This window comes from Ictidomys tridecemlineatus, chromosome 2, assembly GCF_052094955.1.
Source record: "Ictidomys tridecemlineatus isolate mIctTri1 chromosome 2, mIctTri1.hap1, whole genome shotgun sequence".
Lineage (NCBI taxonomy): Eukaryota > Metazoa > Chordata > Mammalia > Rodentia > Sciuridae > Ictidomys > Ictidomys tridecemlineatus.
In genome coordinates this window covers 194,226,736-194,245,655 of record NC_135478.1, presented here as the reverse complement: position 1 = coordinate 194,245,655, position 18,920 = coordinate 194,226,736, and positions in this window count along the sequence as shown.

Genomic DNA, 18,920 nt, shown 5'->3' with positions numbered 1-18,920 from the left:
ATCAGTCTCATGCTTTGAAGGTCAACCAATAGGTGGCAGATTCATTCCAGTGAGTAATCTTCAAAAGCTGTGTTGACCCACAATCTCTGCTATAAACAATATAACTTCAAAAGAATGATTCCTCAATACTTCATAAAAAGACAGTTAATTTTTTTTCAGTAGACTGTGTAGCCAACATTAGTTTGGATTTGGAATGTTCCTCAATCATACCCTATTTGAATCAAATGTATGATATGTCAAGATCATTGTATTGTCTCGAGCAACCAAAAAAAGAAAAAAAGAAAAAACTCATGTGTTGAAGGTTTGGTCCCCAGTGCAATAATGTCCAGGTATGGAGCTTTGGGAAAGTGATTTAATCATGATGCCACTGACCTCATCAATACATTAATTCATCGATAGCTGAGCTGAATGGATTACAGGGACATAATGGAAATAATACGAAAGTGAGGCATGGTTGGAGGAAGTACGTCACAGGGATTATGCCTGTGTGGACTATATCTTGCCTGGGACCTGGCTCCCTCTTTGTTTCCTTGCTTCCTGCGACTGAGATGTTCTACCACATCTCAGATTCAGAGTAATGGAGCCACCTAATCATGCACTGAAACCTCTAAAACCATGAGCCAAAATACACCTTCCTTTCTCAAAGTTGTTCTCAGAACAATGAAAATTTGACTAATACAAGTAATAAACTCAACTTTTGATTTCAGATATGGTGTGGTTGCCTAATGTCTCTATAGAGTTGACTGAAAAGTCTCTATTTATTATTATATTGAAATTCAAATAATTAACATTTTCTGAGAATACAGGGTCATAATCTAAAATTGTTGGAACCTCGTGAATATCAAAATTCAGAATTTTTCAAATTTACATAGCATAGTAGACATAAGTGCAATTTGGATTGCTACTCAGTAATCATATACAGCATTTCTACAGCAAAACAATAAAAATTAAGATGATTAAAATACTTCTCATCAATTCTGGTAGGATTTTTCTGATAAACAAGTTCATGACAGGTTGTTTTCCACCAAAGGAGTAGTAAGTTTTTTGGTTTTAAAATCTCTTATGAAACTTTTCAATTTGGGATTTGCAGGAAATATATAGTATTACATACCAGGTACCTCCTAATATTGAGGGATAGGAATTATTATGTGTCTACTCTATGAATGCTCTCACATTGATTAAAGAAGGCACAAGTTAAGTGATAATTTAAAGTGTATTTAATAAGTGATAAAATAATATCATGAGAGTGATAAAAGCATTCCAAGAAGCTGTGTGGAATCTAGTTGAGTTGATGAATTGAGGAGTTGGTAGGTAAGGAGGCCAGAGAAATAGACCAGTGTAGGAAAATATTTATATCCTAAGAATTTATAAAAATAGGATATTAACTAGGAAAATGTTATAGAAATTGCAATGTTCTGATATTGGGTTGTAGCTCAGATTGTCAGATAAATACCTACAACTCTATGTTGATAGAAATAAATACTTGGATACAAAAATTAGTGGGAAAAAATAAACAATCTTTTATGTCACTGACCCTTGACATAATATGTCATTGTTCCTCCCTAATCTCTGGAGTGTGGGCTGCATATAGTGATATTTTCCAAATGCTGAGTAAAAAAAAAATGGGAAAGTGAGTAGCTTATTAGAGGAAAAAACAAATGCCACCTTGGCTAGATGGTCAGGGTTAACAATGGCAATGGCTTCAGCACTGCTATCAACCAATTGATGGCAAATCTTTATATAACTTTTTGAAATTAAAAATATAGAACATCCAGTTGGACACCAATCTGGGTCACATGCTAATCATCTACTTTCTAAGAAAGTCAGGGTATGTGGGCATATATAACCAGATGAATTGCATGATGAGTGTGGTATCTCTGATTCTTTCTTTGATATCAAGTATATTTTATATGATGAGATGGGAATGGCACTCTGTCATGATCTTCTTCTCAAAACCCATAACTGTAGCCTAATCATGAGGAAGTACTATGAAGGGGTATTAACTGATTCAGTTTTTATATAAATGGATTTCTATTTACTTTCTTCCTCATCTCCTTCCTTCTTGGCTGGACTTCCTTCCTTCTTTCCTATGTTACAAATATACATGCATACATATACACCCACATACACACACACCCCACACACACACACACACACGGAGATATGTGTGTGTGTGTGTGTGTGTGTGTATATATATATATATATATATATATATATATATTTGTTTTTCCTGCCCTAGTGGTAGAATAACTTTTCTGAGAAAACTGTTAAACAGGGAATCACAGGTCCTAATATAAAAGTCATAGGAGAATATGTACCTGTGGGCCCTCCTTTTCTCAGAAAATGAAGGGTGAGAGTGTGACCTAGGCTAGTCCAATTAGAAGTTCTATGTTTTTTAAACTCCAAAAACTTTTACAATCTGCAACCAATTCAATTTTATTAATGGTTCCAGTAGTGGGATAAGACGATGTTAAGCTCTGACTGACTCTCAAGTGACTTCCTTGTTTATCTGCTATAGTAAAATTCATAGTAAAGCCCAGGCTTTCTTCCTGTTGTCTGAGACATGCCTCATTAATGAACAATCTATATAGCAATTCCCTGAATAAGTCTTCATCTTAATTTTGTAGTGAGTTTGTCTTAGTCCTTAGAATGAATTAATGGTGTGCTTCAGGTTAGCTAGAGATCAATCCTATCTTTTACAACCAGTGATCCTTACAGGCTCAAATTTTATTTTGTATAATTCTAATGCTGATGTGTACCAACAGGTTTCCATCACACAGGCTTTAATATTTAAGAAATATTACTTTGTGATTATGTAAACAAAGCTGCAATATTAGAGTCAAATATTATAATTAAACTTGGGCAGTAGATACTGAATGATAAAAGAACAAACTTTAAAACTTTCTCTGATATTTCTTGTCTCAGTTAACACAGATAATATGTGATGTGGCTCATAGAACCGATACTGATGTTAGTATTTTAAAATTAATATTTGCCCCGTTAATCCCATCTATTTCATCTTTATGGTATTTGCTGTTACTGTTTTGGGAGTAAAGAACATTTACAGTCACATGCCTAGTGTCTTCATTAACAGAACATGAATTATAACTTTTCTAAAAAATATGTTTATCTGAACTATAGACTCTCTAACTGTCCTCTTTTAGGATGAAACAACCCTTTGTCCCAGAAACAGATAGACCAACTGGGGTCAGCAAATGACTATTTACACTTCAAGGACTCACTTCATAAACTCACTGTGCTGTTCTCAATTCTGTTTTCTCAGTCTCATTCAATATTCCATACAGAAATATATGTCTTTGACAAGACCATTCAAAAGTTGTAAATATTCTGCCTTTGAACTCTCCCCTTTGAATATGCTACTAAGATTCTGTCAAGGTAGCATTCTTTCTTTTGTATAAGCATTAACGTTGTTTTTGCTTGAACAATGATATAGTGATTTCCTCAGGAAGTCAATAATCGGCACTATGGAAAACTTAGGTAAAAGCAACAATTTGGATAAATTTTGGTGTAGAAGGATCAGACTGTTTCATAAGTGGTCTTGTGCACCCTTTACTCCTGATACTCTCCTTCTTTCCCAATAAATATAATAGGTGGCATCAGAGTTTCTAATACCCTAAACCAGTCCAAGTTCTTTCTTGAGATTTAAAATTATCTACTTCTTGCTCCCAGGACACTATCCTCTTAACACTATGCATATAAGAAAGGAGACTATGTGAAGATAATCATGACAGTTAAATTATAGTAGCTGCTAATTACTCTTTTATTTCATTCTTTCAAATGATAGAATACATTGTGAAAAAAATATACAAATACCAGAAGAGGAAATAGAAGGCAAAAAGAGGGCACTTAAAATTGTCATCATGTGGAAATATAAATGGGAAAATCATAACTAATTATTAAATCACATCATGTTAAATCAGCACTAGATTGTAGTAACTGCTTAGTAATTTGATAGCCTAGCAAAGCAGCCATTACCTAATGATGACAGCTATTTACCCAGATGGAAAGTCACAGGGAATTGGAACTACTGCCACAAGGCATTAATCAGAATAGCCATCAGTAATGGCCCATTCAGAGTACCAAATCAGTCATGATTAGTAGGGGTGGTTCAAGTTCAAGGGACTGAGAAGTTAGACAGCATGTGCTTGGTCTCAAGACCAGGAGTCTGCTGTTCACCAATCTGTTTGCCTCAGAGCTTTATGAGCTGGATAGAGCATGGTTGAAATGAGGCAAAGCCTTCTATGAGCTCGGTAGCCTTGTCCTACTCAGCCACCTTTAAGCCACAGTAAAACATTTTGAAATGACTATATTTTAACTCAGCTAAGTCAAAAGGTCTGTTTCAAAATATATAGCACACTCGACCCCAATATCACCTCACTATTTACCACAGGTCTAAACCTCAACTCTTACCTGAGTCTCAAGCCTTTTCTGATTTTCATTCTATCCCTGCACATCACAGCATTAATTAATGCATTTCTTAGCTTGACTTCCATCTTCTGGTATACGTGTCAGAAACTGAGAGGTAAAGGCTGTTACACATTATTAACTGATTACAAATGTAACTGATTAAAAAGCCTAAAAATTTATATTTTACTTCCTGGCAAAATATTGCTGAACACAACATGCTATACACCAAGAGGGTTGAGCGAAACAACTCATCAAGAGGGATGTGCCAGTAACACAGTGACTCACTGATGACAAAGAATCAGGTGAAAGTAGAACAGAGCAACATAGGACCACAAAACATGGCTTTTTGACTCTTGGTGCTTCAAACTACTTCAATCTGCAAAAGGCAGCACTTTTTAAATTAGAGAGGACACGAAGAGGTCTCAAAACACGTTGCTATGACTACAGAAGGGATCCGCTGATCTGTGACATAGGCAGATAGGTTGAATTAGCGTTCATAATCTCTCATTGAGGCAGTTGGGAGTCCCAAATGAGAGAAATGAGAAAAGGTATAAAACAGGCCAGTTAGAAATGGCTCATTGAGTCTCCTCAATGAGAGAAAATCTCAGCAGAGATAGTAACTCTGAAGATGCAGGTGAGAGAAGCAACTACACTCAAAAGACTAAAATTCTTAGAAGGGCTATTGGTTCTCAGTAGCAAGTATCACAGAACCACATTTCTATCACCAATGAATTGCCTATGTGATGGTGATCCCTTAAGATTAAAGCAGAACTGAAAAATCCCTAGGTGTTTAGCCCCACAATATCCGAGCACAAAGCTTTGCTCAAATATCTGTGGTATTAATATTGATGTAAACAAACCTGTACTGTCAGAAGTATGAAAATAAGAACACATGCAATTATGAACAGTGTACAACACTTGATAATGATAATAACCAACTGTGACTGTTACTTTGTGTATTTATTATGCCCTATTTTATCACTATTTTGGAATGTCCTCTTTCTACTTATGAAAAATAAGTTTACAATAAAACACCATGCCATGTTACACCAGCAGCTTCATATACCTCATTTATCATGTCTCTGGAGTGTGTCCTTTTTTCTGGTGCTTCATATTCTCATGTTATTTTGTTTATCATGACCTGAGAAGCCATAGGCCACACCATAGTAAAATCAAGAATTAATGAATGGGATGGATTCAAATTAAAAAGCTTTTTCTCAGAAAAGGAAACAATTAATAAAGTGAGGAAAGAGCCTACAGATTGGGAGAAAATCTTTACCACATCCACCTCTGATAAAGCATTAATTTCTAGGATATATAAAGAACTAAAAAAAAACTAACACGAAAAAAAATAAAAAATAAAAAATAACACAATAAATGGGGTCAAGAACTGAACAGACATTTCACAGAAGAAGAAATACAATTGATCAACAAATATATGGGAAAGTGTTCAACATCTCTAGCAATTAGAAAATTGCAAATCAAAACTACTCTAAGATTTCTTCTTATTCCTGTCAGAATGGCAATCATCAAGAATATAGGCAACAATAAATATTGACAAGGATGTGGTGAAAGGTACACTTATATTGCTGGTGGGACTGCAAATTGGTACAACCACTATAGAAAGTAGTATGGAGATTCCTCAGAAAATTGGGAATGGAACCATCACTTGACCCAGCTATCTCACTCCTTGGTTTTATATCCAAAGGACTTAAAATTAGCATACTATAGTGACACAGCCACATCAATGTTTATAGCAGCTCAATTCACAATAGGCAGACTGTGGAACCACCCTAAGTATCCCTTAATAGATGAATGGAATATTACTCAACTTTAAAGAAGAGTAAAATTATGGCATTTATCAGTAAATAGTTGGAGTTGGAGAATATCATGCTAAACAAAATAAGCCATGTTATTTTGTTTAGCATGATATTGCTAAAGGCCAAATGTTTTCTCCCATATGCAGATGTTAATTCACAATAAGGCAGGGGGCACTAGGGAAGAATAGAGTCACCTTAGATTAGGTAGAGGGGAGTGATGGGAGGGAAGGAGAGGGAATGTGGTGATAGGAAAGATAGTAGAATGAAACAGACATTATTACTGTGTGTACATATGTGACTGCATGACCAATATGATTCTGCAACTGTACACTCATTAAAAAGAGAAATTACATCCCATCTATGTGTGATATATCAAAGTGCATAAATGAATTCTACTGTCATATATAACTAATTAAGCCAAAAAAATTTAAAAGCAAAAAACTATATATTTTACCAAAGTAATTCATTTTAATACAAAAAAATTAAAAATTAAATATAATACAATAAAACAAATATAAAATATATTTATATTAAAATATACATTTTATATAAAAATATTTTAAGTACTAATAATCCAATCACTGTGAATAAACATTTTGAAGGAAATTCTTTAATATCATGTGCTTTACATTATGCTTATTTATTTAAAAAATAAAACTGGACTTTTAATTTCTGGTATACAAGGTGTTAGATATCCTCATTCTTCCCACTGTGGAGCAGCTAAATAGTAGGTAGAGCAAAATAAAACAAATAAGGGAGTAGCAGAGATGGTAATTATGATTTTTCAGCAGACATTTGTCTGCAAGTCATCCACTGTTAGGTTTTTTTTTTAAATAGTATTATAATAGGAAAACTAAATCATAAATTATCTTTGATGTGCTGTTGTTGCTTGAACCATAATTTCTAAATTAAGCCATAAGGATAGATACAGTTGTCCCAGGTCAGCAGTAAATCCTGGTTCTGAATAGAAGTAGAGAAAAATTGTGCTTGCAATATGGGATTTGCATAGTTGCAGGTCAAGCACTCAACTCAAAACCAAAACTATCAGCAGTCAGCACTTTATACTGTTTTTGGTGGGTTTTTTCCCCCCTCCCTGCTTTATTTTAGATCATTGGTATTTCTTTGCCTTCAATCTCATAATCCTTCCTTCTGTAGTTTCAATTCTGATACTATTTCATATTATTCCATTCTGTTTGTGTTTATTTAATATATTTTTAATCTCTGAAGAACCGTTTAGTCATATTTCTATTTTTCCTTTTATTCATTATATTCATATTTTCTTTAAATCTTTGAACATGCTTATAGGTTAGAAATTCTAAAGCCTTTCTCAACAAATTTCACATATCTGTAATTTCTGAGGGCTTTTTATATTATTTGACTTGGGGGTGGGAGTGCTGGCTTTGATTATATTTTGTTTGCATGGCTAATTTTTATTGAATAGTGACTTTGTAAATTATTATTTAATTTTTATTTAAAATTCTGGTCCTGGAATTTGGTGTATTCCTTTAAAGAGTTTTGAGTTTTGTGCTAAGACTGGTTATTTTCAACTGGCTATTTTCACCTTTGTTGTAGTGGATTCAGTGACACCTTGTATGGGTTCTACTCAATGTCCCATGACTACAAGTTTTCATCTCTCTTAACAGAGGAATGTAAAATCTTCTCAGATCTATAAGAGCTCTGTGAATTTTCTTCCTCCTTTTAGTGGCTCTCTGCTCTGCATTGGGGTGTTTCACCCCATGCATGCACATGCACATATTGGTACTCAGCCCAAAACTTGAGTGGCACCCTTAGCAGAGCAGAACATACACTTCCAATATGTCCTTTGTTTTTTTCACAGCCAACTGTTATTTGTCAATCTCACTTAAAATTTCAAATTCTAGCCCCCTCAGCCTCCTGGAATTTGATCTCTCTTTTCATTTCATCTGGACTTTGTGTTAGTTCCTCTTCACTATGAGAAAATCACCTCCAGTTAGTAAACAAGGGTGCATACTTGTTTCTCTTCTCAGAGATCACAGTTCTGCCCCTCTTGTTACTATTCATTGTCTGAAAACCATCATTTCACATATTTATCCAGTTTTATAATTGTTCACAGTGGATATCAATTGCCATAGCAATGAAACCTTCATGAACAAAAGATGAAATCCATTTATTGCTTTAGCCCTGACTTTCACTTGGTCTGATTTAAAAACCCAGAACTCTGTTCTAACTTTTATTCTTTTGGTATGTAGCCCAGACTTAACTTTCTCATTGAAATGTAATTCAAGAGTTCTTTGCATGTTAATAGATGACTAGAGAAAATTTGCATTGTATTAACATGGCAAACACATTTGAGTTCAGTAGTTTCATTTAATTTTTGTCTACATAGTATTTTAATTTTTTTCATTTACACTTTTGTGTGTGTGCGTGTGTGTGTGTGTGTGTGTGTGTGTGATTCTTATAAAAAAATTTATGAAGTATTATTGCTATTCTAGTTTGGCTAGTTTTATAATTGTACATGATGCCTTTAGTTCTCTATTTATAGAATAATAATTTTTTTTATTTTACTACCCTCAGTAATAAAATTACTATATTTCCTTTGGTTTACTTCCTTCAATCTCTCTTTTTCACCAACATAGAACAGTCATTAAGACATTATTTTTAACCCAGTAACTTTTTAGATTTGACAATGCTTATATTTCTCGATTTGTCAGAAATTTTTGAATTCTAGCTATTAGAAATTAAGTATTCTGAGAAACTACTTAATTCACACCTTCTTAGCCCCTGTCTCTACCAAACATTGTCAGATATCACTTTTATTTTGTCACCACATACGACATTTACACATTTACCTTGTTTTATCTTCCTAATCCACACATTAGAGTTTGTATTTCCATAGCTAAATATTTTAAATGTCCATTGCTAGCCGTAGTTTTCCTAGTCATTTCTTGCTCATTTGAAGTGTATGTTTTAGCAATTTCTCAAGAAAAGCTCAAGTACAAAAATTTCCATAAGTCCTCCTTGTAACTTGACTGTGACCTTTCTAACTGAAGAGCAGCTTCACATTTCCTTACTCCTCAGAACACACCTTTTCTTTTTCTGTATCTATCTGTTTTCATTGTCTGCCGATGCTGAATGTTGCTGAAAGAAATCTGAAACCAAACTGACATTTTGTTCTTACAAGAGATTTGATATGTTTTCTTGGAAGCTCAACTTTTTCTTTCTTCTCCTTGGTTCCTATAATTCTTACTAGAAAATACCATGCTGCTTACTTGGTTCATTTTCCCTAACACATGCCCTCTGTCATGTAAGTTTAGTTTTTTTTTTTTTTCCTTCAAGAAAGTTTTTTTTTTCTTGTACAATATGTGCAATTATTTGTTTTCTTTCATTTGAGTTATTTTCCAGGATCTACCTGGATTTTATAGGAATAAAAAGGTGAATTAAATGGAATGGAAGCCAGAATTAGACAGGCAGTCAGTATAGATAGGTAAATCAAGTCAGGTTGGATCAAGGAGGCCAATTTGAGTGACTTCAGGAAGTTGGAGACTGCCCCCTGAGGGACTGAAATGCCTTCAGAGTCCATCCTCCACCCTATCAAGAAAACCTGTCCCAGCTCCAACCTGTTGCTAAGGTAAAACTGTCCCAGGAATTGCCCCTCCCTACAAGGAGTTATAAATTTTTAATTAATGTGTCCTGGGCTGCTCTATCCGGCCCTTCCATCTGCTTCCCACATTTTGGCCATCTCACTGAGCAGCTCCTGGGCTTAGTCACATACACAGGAAGGAGAAAGATAAGGGGAAGAGAGTAGAACAAAGGAAGCCTAGGTCATAGGAAAAAGGCAAAACACCCCTCACTTCTTGGGATACCAGCTAAGGCCCCATTCTCCCTCCTGGGAGAAGTCTATGTTACCCTTTTTAAATAAACCCTGCTTTATATGCTTGCCTTGATGTTCTTCTCTAATGTTATCCTTCACCATGTGAGGAAGCGAACTGGTAACGTGCAGTATCAGAATTATAATGGTGATAACCTCTCAGGTATCCTTTAGGTAGCCTTTAGATCTTTGTGGACAGCACTAATCTCCATGCCCCCACCCCAGATGTAATATTGTTTTTATGTACTACCTTGGTCAAAGGAGGGTGAGTTTTGGAGGATCTCATGTATAATGCAAGTCAAAGGGCCAAGGTAGCATTTGCACCAACTACCAAGTCTGTCTATCCCAAATACATATTCAGCTACCAAGAAAAGATAGATGGTACTGATTACAGAATAAATCTTCAATAGACCCACTGTAAATTGTGCCTTGGCCAGGACATATTCATTACTTGCCTCTTACAAGCTTCCATTTTAACAAGGAGACCATGGTAATTATTTCAATGTCTGGAAATGTCAACATGGATTCTGTTTCCAAGAGTCTATAAAATGTTTCTCTCTATCCACTATTACTCAGTATTCAGTTATTCTAGCAAATGTTCATAGGTTCTTTCAGAAAACAATGTGACGATTTACCATCATGCATGCTTTTCCTTTAAGCAAGGACTCCAGGTGAAAGCTGGTTGAGTTCTGGAAACTAGGCAGAGATTGTAGCTTTTTATTGGGACAACTGCCCTTCAGCCTCCTGATTCTTAAATTTTTCTGAGATTACAATTTGGTTGGTATTCTCTTTGGTTGTCGATCAGTTTTGCTCCTTGGGACACCAAGTTCTATTAACAATCTCCATAATTATCTGTATTAGAAATACCCTTGGATTCCATTTAGAACTTGACACTCATAATAATAATTGCATCTATTGTACTTTAGACAATTAAGTCCCATCCAACCCACGCACCTCCAGGGAGCCTATGCCTGGATGTATAGTGCTATTGCTATCCCAGTGAGCCTACTTAAGTAATGGACTCTCCTATCATCATGCCATAAGCAACAGAGAATAATGTATGCCTTCCTTACCAGTTCTAACCTTGATATCTAGTGAATGCTGTTTCCCTTCTTCTGGCATTCCCATAAGAACATGGCAATCCAGTGTGTTTTTCTGACATTACATAGTACATTCACCCCAGGATGCACACTTTCTTGCTTTTTTTTCACCCTTCTTCTAGTCTAACATGAAAAATTTGGCATTTTGACCTCATTTAACACATTACAGCACATTTGCTCTATCTGTTATGATCTTTGCCAGGATGTTGAAATCTAGTATTTCAGGAAATCAATAAATTCTTTCTTCTTTAATTTTTGTCCTGACTTCTTTGATAAAGCATCTTCAGTATCTTGACTGTAATCCCAGCTCCAGAGGCTAAGTTTTATAGTTTATTTGGGATAGAGATCCTTTTCTCCCTTATCTTTTATGATCCCTGGTACTGATTTGGTTGTACTATAGCTTAATCCTGGTTATAGTATGAGGCTAAATAATAATACATCCTGAGAAGAGCAAAACTGCTTCATTAAGAATTTGCATGACTTTTGATATATGCTTCTATCTTGTTGAGTATTCTCTCAGCAACTTAAGTATGTTAGTGTATGTTTTATTTCCTTTTTACTCTGTTTTTGACAACTCTTACAGAAAAGGAATTTCATCTATTTGTCTTATTTTTCACTTTTCTTTTTGCCTCTAAATGTTTCCAATGGAGAGAAATTTAAGATGCTACTTTATGCAAACATATTAAATTCAAAGTTCAATGTAATCAGGAATTTTAAATCAATTTTTATTATATGGCTCATTTTTCTGGGATTTATAACTAAACAAGAGGAAGCCCAGGAGTATACAACTAATATTGTGAATTTAGACCAAAATAAATATTTAATTTTGCAATTGTTTTTGGAAAATAATCTTGCATTATTTTTTTATTTTTTTTAGTTGTTGATGGACCTTTATTTTATTCATTTATTTATATGTGGTGCTGAGAAATGAACCTAGTGCCTCACACACGGGAGGCAAACATTCTACCACTGAGCCACAACCCCAGCCCCCCTCATTATCTTTTAAAATTAAAAGTATGTTGTATATTTTATCTAGCAATCCCACTTTTGAGAATCAACTGAGCATATTTACTAATTTTTTGTGATGGGAAAATTCTAGAATGAATTATAAAGTCTATTAATAAAAGAATAGTTAATAAATTGTAACATATCCATGAGAAAAAACATTCAACTTTTAATAGGAGATAGTTTTCTATACCTCAATGCAAGGGTGGCTATGATAAATCATTAATTCAAAGAATCAAATTTGTACAGTATTATGCATAATAAAATTCAATTTTTATAAATGTATATGTATGTAGTTGTTTAAGAACAAGGAGAGGAAAGAGAAGCAAACCAGAGTATATTCTAGAGTAATATTAGGACCTAAAAGGATAAATTAGACAAAATAAATGGATAAAATTATTAACTTTATATGTTTTAAAATTATTTTGCTTTTTGCAACAAGTATGCATTATTTCTCAACTTAAAAAAAGCAACAAAAATTCAAAGATATAAAGGAAAAAGAGGAGTATTTTAGGAATATTTCAGGAAATATGGAAGTATCTAGTTCTAAGATCTTAAGAAAATACCATATAAAGGAAAAAACAATGATTTGACTTTAAATCTCAACCAAATTTCTCCACATTTTCTATTATTCTGATGCTATTAAGACTTACCTATTAAATTCTTCAGCAACCAGCTATGATTATTTGAGAAGGGACCTGCAATCCCAGCATCATGGAAGGCTGAGGAAGGAGGATCACAAGTCCAAATCCAGCTTCAGCAATTGAGCAAGGCCCTAAGCAACTTAGCAAGAATTTATCTCAAAATAAAAAAATAAAAATGGACTCGGGATGTGTTAAGCACCCCTTGGTTTAACCCCCAGTAAACCCCTCCCTCAGGAAAAGGGGGACTAGTATATTTAAATGGTTTGTTTCTTGTTCTTTTAGGGCTTTAAAACAAAGAATATGCTAATTTTGTTAGTGTTTTGTTGTGAATAAAACTTTTCTTCTCCTTTTAATTCTTGAAGAACATTCCAATCCTACTGTCTCTGTAATGTGGCATCAATTTATACATCCAACCTCTCCTGCCCCTCAAGTTGTACATGTCAACAGGCAACAAAACAAAGCTTTTCTTCTTAAGAAAGTTTTATTTGGGCTGTTTGGGGATGGGGCATCGAAAAATACATAACTATAGAGTATAATGTGGGGAAATATGGGTAAAGTGAGAGAAAATAGATCAAAATAAGGGAATAAACAATGATCAGTTACGTTTTTTCATAGTGTGGTCAGATAGAAGCTCTCTCCCAGGAATTGTGATTTGGTAAGAGATATATAATAAAAACTACAAGATTTCAAGGAGTATCTACAGAAATAGCTTTTAGAAAAGAAGTTAATACACAATACAGTTTCCACTGTTACTCTTTTGCACAAATTCTTAATGATGAATGACTTGTAATAGGTTTCCAGTCTTGGCCTCAAGCATTCTTTCCTGTATAACAGCATTACATCATTCCTAGATTAATTTAGTAAGCAACACTTTGATTATAATACATGACACAGTTTAATGCTTTATGTTGACTTCTGATTGCCTTTTCAAAAGCAGCAACTTTCCCTACCATTCACAAATCAGCCTGAAACTTCATTTTTTTTTTTTACCACCTTCTTGCTCATATCTCTGTTTCTTGCAAGCTGGGCCCATACAATATCTTAAAACATGCCTTTTCTGTAACAAATACCCAGGTATATTTCTCTGGCTTGCTTAGTAATTGACTAGAACTGAAGTTTTCTCTTTCAGCAGAAGGGTACGGGACATTTCCTTGCATATCCAGCAGTTTCTAACCCTAGAATCCTTTTCACTATGAGGTCAATAGATTAAGGGGTTATTTGCATCCTCTAAATTTGCTTGCTCTCACAAATAAATCATTTCTCAGAGCAAAATCCAGGGTATTGTGAATCTCTCCACACATATCTACTTTGTTTCCGTGGTGTCACAAACTTGTACATGGCTCTCCCTTATCAAAGTTTCAACTTACTTCAAGCTCTAAAATTACTTCCTGAATGTTTTCTTTTGTTTGTTATCTCCTCAGAAGACTTCTCTGTTGAATCCCAGTGCTTGTATTCTTTTCTAAAGTGCTTACCCCTATGCCTGTAACTATGATGGCATAGTGTTTCTTAGTTGATTCACAAATGATAGGAAAAACATATTATCTCTTTAGTTTTTAGATATCATCAAATGATCTATCACAGAGGCTTGAGTACATTTTATTCACAATATTACAAATCTCAGGAATAATTTCCTTCCTGAAAGAAGGGTGACTTCCCACAACCTCACTTAATCCAGATGCTTCAGTTCAGCTTGGGTTGGTCAAAAATATAAAACTACAATGTAATATAAAAGCTGCTTTTATGCTTAGGGCAACAAAAGTCCATTTTATGAAAGATCAAATTCATTATAATATTCTTTTTAATTTTTAAAAAATGTAGGTTGAATTTTATGAGTCAAAATCTAAATATATAAGACAATATTGACTGTGTTTCAAAAATGTAATAAAAGCAAATCCTTTATATGATTCTGTTCATTTAAATTAAAAAGTGAATGTCTTCCAAAGCCTTTGATTATTTTAATAGAATATGGTGAATTTTATCCCGTCTGGTTCTATACATGAAAGAATCAGCACAAAATCTAAGAGCTGACCAATTTTACAGTGAAGAGAACATAAAAAGTAGTTTCTTATGATCTTTCAGGAGGAAATGCACTTGAAATACTGTAAGAAAGGCAGTCTGGTGATATTTCTCATTATAAAAGGTCACTGCTCAACTCATTTATCACTATTTTATGGAAGAAGCAGAGTGGATTGTGTCTAGTTGGGAGCAATGTTGCTGAGAAGAGTTTAAAAAATTACCTGGTGTTAAGAGGGACAGAGAAATTACTTGGTGTGTTGCAAAGTAGAGTTTGGAAATATATTGCTAGTGTAAAATCCAAAAAATATTGTAAGATGTAAGAAGAGAAAGAGAGATCTATATTAAAGGAACTATTTTCTTCTCTTATAAATATTTTTTTTTCTATAAAGTAGGATTATTTATGAAATTTTAAAGAATACTAATAGCATTTAGATTTTAATTCTCTATTAAAGAACACTGAAGAATATTCATGTATCATAACACAGTCTAAAAAAATAAAAAATATAAGTATTTCATATTTCTGAGAAAATAAGAGATTTTTATTCTTATAAGAAGCCAAACATATCTAATGTCAGTCAATATGTTGCATCATATGAAAGTCCATAATATATAGAATCAGCACATAACAATAGTGTATGCTGCTATGCTACTCTGAGGGCTCTGTAAGAAATATCTCACATAATTTTTTAATCTTCATAACAAATTTATGTGGAAAGTATTGAAATTAGCTTCATAATGTAGGAGAAAGCTGAGGTGGTTGCTCATAGATTCATAGTTAATAAATGGTGGAACAAGAATGTAAACCCAGGCAGTGACTACCATTGAACAGTGCTCTGCTTTCTAATTTAGAATGTCTTTAGTTAAATAAACAGCCAAGTTATTTAGTTGAATAAATAACAAAAATTACAAAAAAAGCAACTTTCAATGGGAAATAAATTGGAAAGTTTGAGTTCTTTTCTTTTTTAATTAATTAATTTATTATTTTATTAATTTATTTTTGCATTACAATTCTTAATACACCTTTATACCACAATTTATCGTATCTCTCTGTATAAGGTTTGAGTTCTTAAAGAGAAAGAAAAGGAAATTCTTTGAGTTAATAACTAAATATGTTATTTTATTACTTTCTCTGACTTTCATTATTATAAAATTAATCATTGTGTGGACTAAGAATTCAGATGGATTTAGCTGTGGTTTTAAAAACAAAATATGGAAATCTGTTTAGCATGCGCTTCAAAAGTCATATATGTGAAAGCTACTCAGTTTCTGTGTTACATTCTTCTGACTATGTAAAGGAGGGAAAGTATTGGAATGTATATCTATTTTGGTTAGCATGGTTAAGAAAAAAGTGACATTATGTGAATGATTACAATTAAATTTGCAAAATATAAAGCACAATTCAAATACTATCAATAATGTTTCAAGAACATTGTACAGAGTGATATAGAGCGGGAACAAAACATTCAATTTTGCAAAATAAAACAACTTTCCATCATTATGGAAATTGATTAATTTGACAAGAAGCAAATATAATAAAATCAATTATTTTATTTTAGTATATAAGTGTCAAAATTGGCTGCATTTGATTTCAACTAAATCTGAATTTCACATAGGCATTTAAAAAGTTATAATATTGCTGATATTATAAAAACTAACTTGGTAAAACCATAACATGAATTTTTTGCAAAGAGTAACTAAATCTTTCCTTTGCATCAACAAGTTTCTAAATTTAAACAAGTATTTTAGGGAAAAAATGCATTTTCATTAATAAAAGCTTGACTCTATTATGGGAGAAAAAAACCAATCCTGATGATGGCCACATTGAGCACATCTGGCAAAAGAGCCATAAATTTAACTTCTGAGTTTTGCAATGCAATGCTATTCATGCACAGGACTTTTGTAACAAAAATAGACATAATGAACAGGCAATCATGAATTTTCCTTCTTTCACAGCTAGGAAGTAAAATAGGGAAAACATGCAATAAGATTTGACTACTGTATTTGAAATTATACATATTTATTTAGTATTAATAGTGTTATGACTTGAAATTTCTTAGTGCAGATGTGTAATTTATATTTTAGTGATTTACATTATTGTGGAGTTTGTAGACCACGAATGGGTTTCTCAATGTTCTTTGAATTCTTAACCATTATTTAAGTAGAGATTCTTTTTACACTAGCATATCTCTCACTTTCACTACTCTGGTTATTTCCCTTTCTATTAATTTTAAATACAAACAAGTAAACTTAGTCTATCAAACCTTGTCTGGGAAGTAAAATTTGATAATTGCCCAGGATATTTCAAAACTAAACATATTTTCCCCAAAATTATGTGATCTTAATGTATATTATTCTATAACTCTCCAAGAAACAATATAAAAATATGAATTATGGTCAAAATAGAAAAAAAATAATTATCTAAAGTCACTAGTGGATGATTATAAAAGGGAATATTCTGGAGGGGATTCTACCTTAGAAAAAGGCAATATTCCTGGATGTATTATTTTTATTTTGGTAATTTTAGCTTGAATGTTACTCTGTCAGAATCATGTGAGGCAGCTAAGATTTATAAGACTTAGAACCAGAGGAGAAAAATCTAAGAAAAGAAAACCCATTGACATTGAAGTAAAAGTCCCAATTCTACATGCAAACTCTGCCCAAACAGCTGCTCCCTGAGCCACACAGGCATAAGGCCCATGCCAAGAATCACAGGCTGGATTCAAAAACAATTGAATCAAGGTGATGCTGAGTCTGTTCAGGCAGTTCTAACACAACTCCAAAGACTGTGAGACTTACAGACAATATAAATATCTTCCCTAGAATTCCAAAAGGGAGCAAGTACTAGATCAAAGTGAGGGACCTTTCCTCAGAGATGACCCCACTTCTCGTAAAATATAAGAGGTCTCTTTAATAAAGGCTCACATCCCACAGATGAAGGCCCTGTCTTTGTGATCTAATCACCTTCCAGACCCTAAGACATTTCCTCAGGGAAAAGTGTTTCAATATAGGAATTCTGGGGGAAATATTCAGATCATAACTGCTGCCCAATGTGAACAACATAAACTCAGCATAACTAAAACTAGACAAGTTAAATTATAGCTTATGGGGGATGGGATGAGATGGGAATGATGAGGCTCATTCTAAAAGAAATAAAATAGAACCCAATATGCCACTTATACTATTCAGTATACAATTTAAAGAACACTAGCATGTGAAAAATATAGGAAAATGTGATACTTTCTCAAAAGAAAAAAAAAATACTAACAGGTTTTTGTTTGGTTTTGTTTTGTTTTTTGGGGTGCTGGAGATTGAACCCAGGACTTTCGTGGTACAAGGCAAAAACACTCTACTAACTGAGCTATATCCCAAACTTCCTTAATAAGACTCTTATAGAGCAAGCAAGAATTAAGATCAATAATTAATAAATGGGATGGATTTAAACTAAAATGTTTCTTCTCAACAAAAGAAACAATCTGTGAAGTAAATAGAGAGCCTCCACCTTGGGATTAAATTTTTACCCCTCACATATCAGATAGAGCACTAATCTCTAGGGTATATAAAGAACTCAAAAAGCTAAACACACACACACACACACAAAAAAAAAAAAAAATACTCCAATCAATAAATGGGCCAAGGACCTGAATAGACACTTCTCAGAAGATGATATACAATCAATCAACAAATATATGAAAAAATGTTCAACATCGCTGGCAATCAGAGAAATGCAAATTAAAATTACTCTAAGATACCATCTCACTCCAGACAGAATGGCAGCTATTATGCATACAAACAACAATAAGTGTTGGTGAGGATGTGGGGGAAAAGGTACACCCATACATTGCTGGTGGGACTGCAAATTGGTGCAGCTAATCTGGAAAGCAGTATGGAGATTCCTTGGAAATCTGGGAATGAAACCACCATCTGACCCATCTATCCCTTTCTTCAGTCTATACCCAAAGGAATTAAAAACAGCATACTACAGGGACACAGCCACATCAATGTTTATAGCAGCACAATTCACAATAGCTAAACTGTGGAACCAACCTCAATACTTTACAGT